Raw genomic sequence first — 9,741 nt, forward strand, 5'->3', positions numbered from 1 at the left:
ACACTTAAAGTTGGATGTTGAAATGGTAGAACTTGAATATGGAATGGAGTTCGAATATTTGTTCGGAGTCCCGGATGAGATCCCGGACATCACGAGGAGTTCCGGAATGGTCCGGAGAATAAGATTCATATATAGGAAGTCATATTCCAAGTTTGGAAATGATCCGGTGCATTTATGGCAGGTTCTAGAAGGTTCTAGAAAAGTCCGAAAGAAATCACCATGGAAAGTAGAGTCCCGGAGGGACTCCACCTTGCATGGCCAGCCAACCCTAAGGGGGAGGAGTCCAAGGTGGACTCCCCTAGGGTGGCCGGCCAACCCACCTCAAGGAAAGGTGGGAGTCCCACCTTGGGTAGGACTCCCTCCTTGAGTAGGTTTCTCACATATGGGAGGTTTTAGTGTTGGGGTCTTATTCGAAGACTTGGACTAGAACTCTTGGGGCTTCCACCTATATAATGAGGGGCATAGGAGAGGGGGCTAACCACTTCAAGTCTCAGCCTTGGCCGCACCCCTTAGAGGGCCGGCGCCCAACCCCCTCTCTCCCCAAACCCTAGCGGTCTCTCTCCTCCACCACATCCCGCACGCTTAAGCGAAGCTCCGCCGGATTTCTCCACCACCACCGACACCACGCCGTCGTGCTGTCGGATTCAAGAGGAGCTACTACTTCCGCTGCCCGCGGGAACGGGGAGGTGGACGCCGTCTTCATCAACAACCGAACGTGTGACCGAGTACGGAGGTGCTGCCCGTTCGTGGCGCCGGAAGCGATCGTGATCAAGATCTTCTACGCGCTTTTGCAAGCGGCAAGTGAACGTCTACCGCAGCAACAAGAGCCTCCTCTTGTAGGCTTTGGAATCTCTTCAAGGGTTAGTCTCGTTCATCTCCTCGTTGCTCCCATCTTCTAGATTGCATCTTGGCTTGGATTGCGTGTTCGCGGTAGGAAATTTTTTGTTTTCTATGCAACGTTATCCTACACTCATGGTTTTGGTCCCTCTACGGCTGACACCTCACCGTTCCTTATGTATCCGCTGGTCTAGTTTCTGTTTTGAGTGGTGATTTTGTTGTTAAAGATCTTGGCAAGCTGCATTACTTCCTTGGTTTGACTCTCACTCAGCAGAAGTACTCTCCGGATCTTCTTCGATGTTCTAGTATGCTCAAGTGCAAGACTACTACTACACCCATGACCTCTACGGATAGACTATCTGCTCTTGATTTGTACTCTTCTTTCTGCTGATGATGCCACCGAGTACCGCACTGTTGTTGATGGTCTACAGTTTTTGACTACCACTTGTCCTGATGTTTCCTATGCTATCAACCGTGTATGTCAGTTTCTCCATGCACCTTGAGATTCTCACTGGACTAATGTTAACCGTATCTTACGCTATTTTCGGTTGACACTTTCATATGGCTTGCATCTGCAGTCGGCACCTTATGGAGTCCTATCTGCTTCTCTGATGCAGTTTGGGCTAGTAGTCCGGATGACAGACGATCAACGGGGGGATATGCAGTGTTCCTTGGTCCTAACTTGATCGCCTGGAGTGCTCGAAAATAAGTGATAATGTCCCGCAGTAGCATTGAAGCCGAGTACAAAGCAATTGCCAATGCCACAACTGAGATCATTTGGATACAATCTTGGACTCTCACTCAACAAAGTACTCTCTAGATCTTTTTCGATGTTATGGTATGCTAAAGTGCAAGACTGCTACTACACCTATATCCTCTACTGACATACTATTTGCTCTCGATGGTGCTCTTCTTTCTGCTGATGATGCCACCGAGTACCACAGTGTTGTTGGTGGTCTGCAGTACTTGACTATCACTCGTCCCGATATTTCCTATGTTGTCAACCGTGTCTGTCAGTTTCTCCATACACCTCAAGATTCTCACTAGACTGCTATTAAGCGCATCCCGCGTTACTTTTGGTTGACACCTTCATATGGCTTGCATCTGCAGCCGACGCCTTTTTGAGTCCTATCTGCGTTCTCTGATGCAGACTAGGTTGGTAGTCTGGATGATAGATGGTTAACGGGGGATATGCAGTGTTCATTGGTCCTAACTTGATCGCCTGGAGTGCTTGAAAACAAGCGACAATGTCCCGCAGTAGCACTGAAGGTGAGTACAAAGCAGATTCCGATGTCACAGCTGAGATCGATACAGTCTTTGCTCCGAGAGTTGGGGATCTCTCAGGAGCACCCGCCAATCTTTTGGTGTGATAACATCGGTGTTATGTATCTATCTTCAAATCCAGTATTCCATGCCCGAGCGAAACACATCAAGGTTGACTATCACTTTGTGAGAGAACGCGTTGCTCAGAAGCTGCTTCTTATCAAGTTCATCCATTCGAAGGATCAACTTGCTGACATCTTCACGAAGCCGCTAAACCTCATCCCTACCTCAGTTTGAAGGCTATCGGTGCAATCTCAACCTGCTGAATTCTTGAGAGCACGGTTGATATTGAGAGAGGGTGTTATACTCTGTATATACTGGGTCTTTGCACATGTATTGTAGTCCCACCTGTATTTGTATTGTACACTATGATGTACCTATATATAATGCATAGGTCACCCCACGTGGAGGTGTGCCACAAACCCTAAAACACTTGTGTAATAATCCCACATCCTGCAAACTAAAAACTAGAGCGAGAAAAAAAGCAGCGGTAGTGCAAATAGCTAATGCGCATCCTGTCCCGCTGGACAGCCTAGGCCACACCACCACCCATAGTTGTCAGAATCATGATTCTACTATGCGATTCTACAACTTGACAACCCAAATTCAGTGAAACGATTAAACGATTCGGCTTAGTAGAATCTTAGATTTTACAATTCTAGAAGTTAAGATCCTACAATTTACAATCCTACTATAGAGTTCCGATCTCATTCAAAATCACGATTCTAACAACCACCTGCATTAAATTTGGATTATCCTCGGAACCCGCTCTGATACAGATTTTTAGAAACATGTGAGGCACTTAGATCATACAGAGCAATTAGCCACATGACTTGAAGATTAATTATCGAGATTCGACAAATTTGTGTACTCATAACATCATGACTACTAGCGCTCGTCCAGCTGCATACAATTGACATAGTAAAACTAGGACAAAACCCATCGAGGCCATCAAGACTAGTAAGATGCATACATTTCTAGTTTATGTTACTAGTTTTATGTGGTTTTATGTATTGTATCATTTACTATGTTGTAGACTTATCTTGCTGCGAGGTGTGTGATGTTATGGTAATATAACTAGTTATCACGGCAATCTCTTTATTTATTTATTGTCATGCCATGTTACTAAAACGTCATGTGTGATATTTACTTTTTTGTGTTACTCCTAGTCTCCTACTATGAGTAGTTCTTCCACCACGCATGTTACACATGCTGAGACACATTTTCCTCTGCTAATTACAATTCCAAGTATGGGAACACGTTGGATTGTTCTCTGTAAATTGAACCAGGTTCATATTTCATCATCTCTGCTCAACAAATCTTTTTTTTTTTTTGGAACTATTGTTAGCTAACCTGACAAGTCATTCGAAGTCATCTGCACAAGGAAGTCACGTGGACAAAACAGATTTCCTTGATCATCCATCCCTGCCGTTCTCCATTCCTGAACGAAGTCAGTGGCCTTCCGTTGGGACGGACAGCCCATGACAAGTGTCGGTGTACGCGTTGGCCGAAAAATGACTTAATCCGAGGAAGAAAATGCAACGGAGAAATGAAAGAAGCCAGACTACGGTTCCACAAAATTCAGTTAATATTGTTTAAGCAGCACTTGATTCGAGCTGTCGGGGTCAGCATTGGTGGCGACCATTACTTACAATATAATAATATATCCATCTGTGTTGTTCTTCCCTTTCAGATGAAGCATCCGGCTTAGGTTTTGTCACAGGTTTTCATTGAGAACAAGCAAGTGCGTGGGTGTTTGCCCTATGCCTGGGCGCTCCACGATAGTCACCTGGGGCGCGTCGACTGGGCCTCGCTTGGTCTCCACCGTCTGGCGAAAGGTGGGCCCCGTCTGGCGGAAAACGTGTCGCTCTTGTTTCTCTCACACAGCCCTCGCATCCTCCGAAACCCTACCCTCTCGCATCACATTTTTTGGCGGCGGCGGCTCCCCACGCGCTCCTCTTCCCCACGCGGTCTGATGCGGGAGGTGCTACGCCCGGCATGGTCATTGGCGGACGGAGCTCTAGAGGCAGCGGTAGCTCGACATCGACGGCGACGGCGGCCGGACATGTAGGCACTCTCTCCTCTCCCTCTCTCCAGCTACTCAAACCCTACCGTCGCCCCTCTTGGTCAACGCCGTCCGTCTCCTCCCACTGATGACCTCTCCCTGCTCCTTCTCCCCTCATAGCTTTTTCTTGAACAGGGAAGAAGGACGCGACCGAACTTAGAGAACGACCGGCGGAGAGAACATGCTCCATCCCATGACCCGTGCCGCCGCTCCAACCACTGCTTCGGCAACTGCTGCTGGTTCATGTACTTGACCGGGCCGCTGCAGCTCCAACCCATGAAAACAAGGTAGATTTCTGCCCTCATTTCCGTTCTTTGCTGTTTTTTCCTCATTAGCTATGGAATACAGCTAACTGAAGTTAATTTCTATAAAAGGTTGAGATGACCTACATGACAATCAGGCCTGCCATGACAATCTGATTTTTTAACATGTGGTATGGTGTTTGCCTGCGCATAACATCGTATATAATAATAAAGCTACTAAATTGATAAACAGATGTATGTTTTATCTTTTTCCTTTTCCTTCTGTCACTGATCTTTAGTTACTGCAGGTGGAGCAAGGAGGAACAATCAGCAGATCTAGCATTTATTTTGCTCAAGCTACATGTTATTACTATAATAAACAGTGTGCCTTCATTCAACAGGCTATCATGGAGCTCTTATTGGGCACGGTACAGTAGCCTATTTAGCATTTAGTTATCTGGGTCGATGCATTTGAAAATTGGTATCCAAAACTGGCTTCATGTATTTGCAGTTACAGCTAGATGATGACAAATTGGATCCTGCTCAACAACACCCCATTGTATAGAGGTTTTTTCACGGCAAGAGCATTTGTGTATTTTGAAATGCTTGGTCATGACCTGTAAGCAACTTCCATCAGGCATGTATTCACTAATACTTCTACAACTATTCCCTTTGTTAGTTGAATAATGAATAATGTGGTAACTTAAAGTCCCACTTTATAGGTATGTGCTAGAGAAAGAATGGCTTCACAGGTTTACGACAAAACTTTGACAGGTTAGGTCTCATTTCCAGATGATGTTAAATTCCGTATGTATATGTCACCAACTTACGATATTATATCCATGGCGCACTCTGTTTAGATATTAGTGTATTGGTTGTCCATGAAGATGTAGGCATTGTTCACAGAAGCTAAAACCAAAATTATCCCGTGATTCCAAAGTGAGTTTCTTCCCCTCAAAATAAGCACTTTCTATGATTACCATTAGTATGCTATTACTTCTGGCTATGGTTATGCTTGATGGGTGAGGTGCTCATCATTTATTTGGTTTTAATTGGTTGTAACAATCAGTCGATGATATTATGCATCACCATCAAGTTTCTGGCTTATTGAAATATGCTTCATGTAGTTATCATTGTTCCTATAGTTGCTCTTGATTTCTTGAACCATCATGTTCTGGTGTGGTACTGGTATGTTCGTGTTTTCCCATAACACATAGTTTCCTTCGTGCGGGATTTTCCTCTATTACCACTTGCCATTTCTCATAGAAATAAATTCAAGGTTGATGCATTCCGTGTCAATTAAGCACCATCTTTTCCTCTTTTTGAGATAATTGGCTTGTTTGGTAGTCCTACTCTTGAGCGCTACTGATGGTTAGAAGTGATCTGTACATACAGAATGGTTCGAATGGTTAGGTAAATATCGTGTTGTTGGTTAGAATCATGGGCATATGAATAAAAATTGTTGTTTCGGAAATGATACGTCTTTTTATCCTATATGGTGATTCTTTTTACGAGATTATGTTGATCCTTTGGTTGGGTTAGTTTCTTCGGTTCCCTGTGGTTCAGCCAGTCTGCATAGTGTTGACCATGGCTACAGTAGCTGAAGGGTCTTATTATCTAAAGATGGCTTTCAAAAAAACCCAGTAGACTTCTTGGGCAAATATCTTTTTTGGCAGCTTGAGTTGTTCCAGGCTGCGGGGTTTCTCATGGCTTACTTGTAGGTACAATTTTGCTCCATCGTGTTGTATGGCTCAAGTTGGACGCTTAGCCTGGTTACCATTTTGTTTGTGCACCAAATTGTAGCTCCATTTTGGTCTTCTTGTATCTTGAATGACTGACAAACTTATACCCGGCAGATATATGCACTTGACAGTGTAAGCTGAGATCTTACCAGTTGCTATAGTCTGGGTCCTAGAAGTTTTACATGTATTCTAATTTATTTTGGATTATTAGTTTTTAAGTGCTAAGATTACGTACTAAATATCACTAGCGTTTTCTCTTCTCAAGTTACATATATAGTTGAATATAGAAGTGGTTATTCTGCAGATCAGCAATATAGTGGTTCTTCATGAATATGAGTTTCTCACAAGCAGTGTGAATTAACTACTGGTGTCGTAGCATTTTGTGTAGGATTATAGGTACAATGGTTCATGTTCTACATAAATTAGCATTTTGTGTAGCATTTTTTCATATTGTTCATGAATATGAGTTTCTCACAAGCAGGGTGAGTTCCTCACAATGCCCACTGGTTCCATACTTCGTATTTCCTGTCTCCATCAAATTTATGTATATCTTTCTCTGAATTCAATCTCTGTTTGCCTATATTGTTGACTCTATAGATACAGTATACATACATGATTGTTCAGTTTTACCTATTTAATATACTGTTGGAAATCATGGATCTAAATAAAGGTTACATTGGGGATTGATCATTTGTAGAATGCTTCCACTGAGATATGTGACTAGATATTTACTTGTGGTTTTGTTGTTAATGAAAAGTAATCGATATAACAAACTTGCATTCATTCTTCAGTTGGATAGGCTGGAAGGTTGGAAAGTGTGATTGGATGGTATCACTCACACCTTGGTTATGGATGATGGTTGGCATACATGCTAGACGACAGTCGGAGCGAGGCAAACTGCATACTGGAAAACAACCGGAGCAAGGCCACGAGGACTAGGCTAACTGCCATGGACCACAATCAGGACAGCACCGCCGCCAAGCAGCCACTGACACACGCTGAAGCATCTCTGCAGTACACAGCAATTGCCTGCGAAGCATGAGATATTTGAGCTAACAAATGGTTAATTGATTTCAGCGCATAGGGTGGCCATTGGTGAGGGCATACAGGACAGGAGGAACACCTTCCATGCAGCAGTAGCAGCCAAGAAGGCTGAGAAGCTATTTCTGAAGGTGAGGATTGATGGGGTGCCATACATTAGTAAGGTCGCCCTCCGGATGTACAAGGGGTATAGGGAGCTTAGAGAGGCGCTAGATTTGCTCTTCTCTGCCCAGTCCTTCTGACCAGCTCGTCGTTGCTTGCTTGTGGAAAATGTGCCATGTGAGTAAGTACCTTATCTCCCCCATCTTGTCATGCTTGAGTGCTCAGTGATATTTCCGCTTATTATAGTCTTGAATGGGTGTATTATTTTCACCTGATCTCTGAACTGTAGATTATTAATGCACTTCTTTAGAGAGAGGAAACTATTGCTTCTGTTGGTTAATTTATAAGCTTTACATCTTTCATGTTGGTCGTTTTACAGATTTTGCCAAGTTAATGATATTTGGAGACATGAGCTCTATAAGAACGTAGGAACTCAAAGTCCATGTAAGGAACAGTGCCTGAATAATTTGAAGCATGCCACTTCTTTCGATATCCATTTTAAAATTTACTTTTATATTGGTTACTTTGATGTGCAGGGTTAAGCTGTACTTGCTTCCAGAAATCTTCAATCAATTCAAAAATCACATTCGAAGCAAAGCACCAAGGTCAATTGATGACTCCCATCAGATAAAGTCAAGGTAAACATCCTACTTTAGGTGATATATATATATTCTCTTATAGTTGGCAGAAATTTTTGATATAAAGGAGATTAACTTGACAGTTTCCCTTCAATTAACTAATTCAAATATGTGATGTGATATATATTCTCTCACTGCCATCATTCTCAGAATATATATGTAGCTCCTGCTAATCAGGTTAATGTATATATCAAGGATCTGTGAAGATATATGTAACTCTTGCTAATCAAAATATTGTATATAACAAGAAGATAACCTTTCCTGTGAGTCAATTGAATTTCCTTTATGGACAATATACTGTATATTCCTTTTTGCTACAAAATCTATTATTTTTCTAGGGCATGTAAAAACAAGTTAGGTATGTAATTTCGAAGTTCTCACTAAGGTTAGTTTGCCCACTGTTTTTTTGGTTTACAGATATTGAGCTAAGGATCGAACCATGCATTGGTCAAATTCCCTAATATTTGTTCAGATTGTATGATTGTGTGGATCTACCATTTGTAATAATGTATTATATTCCACATCGGTGGGACTACCTTCTTACAAGTATGCGAGATGCATGTATCTGTGCTCTGATGTAATCTTGGATCCTATATAAATGCAATTACAACTATTTTTATGTCCCCATGTTTCATTTATCCAAGTGACCAACACGATAGTACTATATTTTACTATAAGTTTGTGTTAGTTGACCATCACAATATTCAGATTGGGTTGCCCCTGACCGGCGAGGAGGCGCCCCATGGGGCGCCCCAACCACTAGTTTTGTTAATTGGCTTGGTAGCTTCCAGTCAGGGATGGAGGGCCTTGACCAGGTGACTGAATCCTCCGTCTAATTTCGCACTTCTTTTGTCAAATTTGTGTCTGCACACAGTGTGCTCATTCGACATGGATTGATCCTGGTACGGTTGCCCACTGTTTTCTCAGCCAGATTTGCTTTCTGTCCAGAAGAATCCTTGCGCTATCTGCCTCGGCGGCATCGGCGCCGGCGGGGGGCAGGCCATCTTCACGGCCGAGTGCTCCCACACGTTCCACTTCCACTGCATCTCCGCCAGCGTCGCGCACGGACAGCAGCTCTGCCCGCTCTGCAACGCGCACTGGCGCGAGCTGCCATTCGTGCGACCGGCGGACCCAATGCCACCCGTGGATGTCGTGCAGCCGCCGCAGCAGCATCGGCGACTACCCATCCAGCCAGCAGATCCGGTCATCTTCGACGATGACGAGCAGGTGGGGCTGGCCGCTGGGGCCTCGGCTGATGACCGGCGGCCATCAGGAACATCATACAACGGGGCAGTGGTTGTCAAGACGCACACCGACTACAAGGCCGTCGCCAGAGACTCGGCTCGCGACAACTTCGCCGTGCTCGTGCACCTCAAGGCTCCCGGCACTGACGCGGCAGGCGACGGTCCGGCGCCACGCGCGCCGCTCGACCTCGTGATTGTGGTGGACGTCAGCAGCAGCATGCACGGGAGGAAGCTGGCGCTGCTGAAGCAGGCGATGCGGTTCGTCATCGACATCCTCGGCCCCGACGACCGCCTCTGCATCGTGTCCTTCTCCTCCAGGGCACGCCGCGTGACCAGGCTCGCGCGCATGTCGGACGCCGGGAAGGCGCTCTGTGCGCGCGCCGTGGAGTCCCTCACGGCGCGCCCCGGCACCAACATCGCCGAGGGGCTCCGCACGGCCGCCATGGTGCTCGACGAGCGCCGGTACAGGAACGGCGGCGTCTTCAGCGTCGTGCTCCTCGCTGCGTC

At 45.0% G+C, this 9,741-nt stretch overlaps 2 long non-coding RNA genes across 2 annotated transcripts; both read left to right on the plus strand.

Moving 5' to 3' along the window:
- Positions 1 to 4,682: 4,682 nt before the first annotated feature.
- Positions 4,683 to 5,566, plus strand: LOC124678224. Its single transcript, XR_006994385.1, has 3 exons — positions 4,683 to 4,895; positions 4,979 to 5,086; positions 5,190 to 5,566. It is a non-coding gene; the product is annotated as an uncharacterized LOC124678224 (long non-coding RNA).
- Positions 5,567 to 7,758: 2,192 nt separating this feature from the next.
- LOC124678702 lies at positions 7,759 to 8,609 on the plus strand. Its single transcript, XR_006994604.1, has 3 exons — positions 7,759 to 7,796; positions 7,889 to 7,990; positions 8,408 to 8,609. It is a non-coding gene; the product is annotated as an uncharacterized LOC124678702 (long non-coding RNA).
- Positions 8,610 to 9,741: the final 1,132 nt, after the last annotated feature.

Source organism: Lolium rigidum, chromosome 7 (assembly GCF_022539505.1).
Source record: "Lolium rigidum isolate FL_2022 chromosome 7, APGP_CSIRO_Lrig_0.1, whole genome shotgun sequence".
NCBI classification, from domain to species: domain Eukaryota; kingdom Viridiplantae; phylum Streptophyta; class Magnoliopsida; order Poales; family Poaceae; genus Lolium; species Lolium rigidum.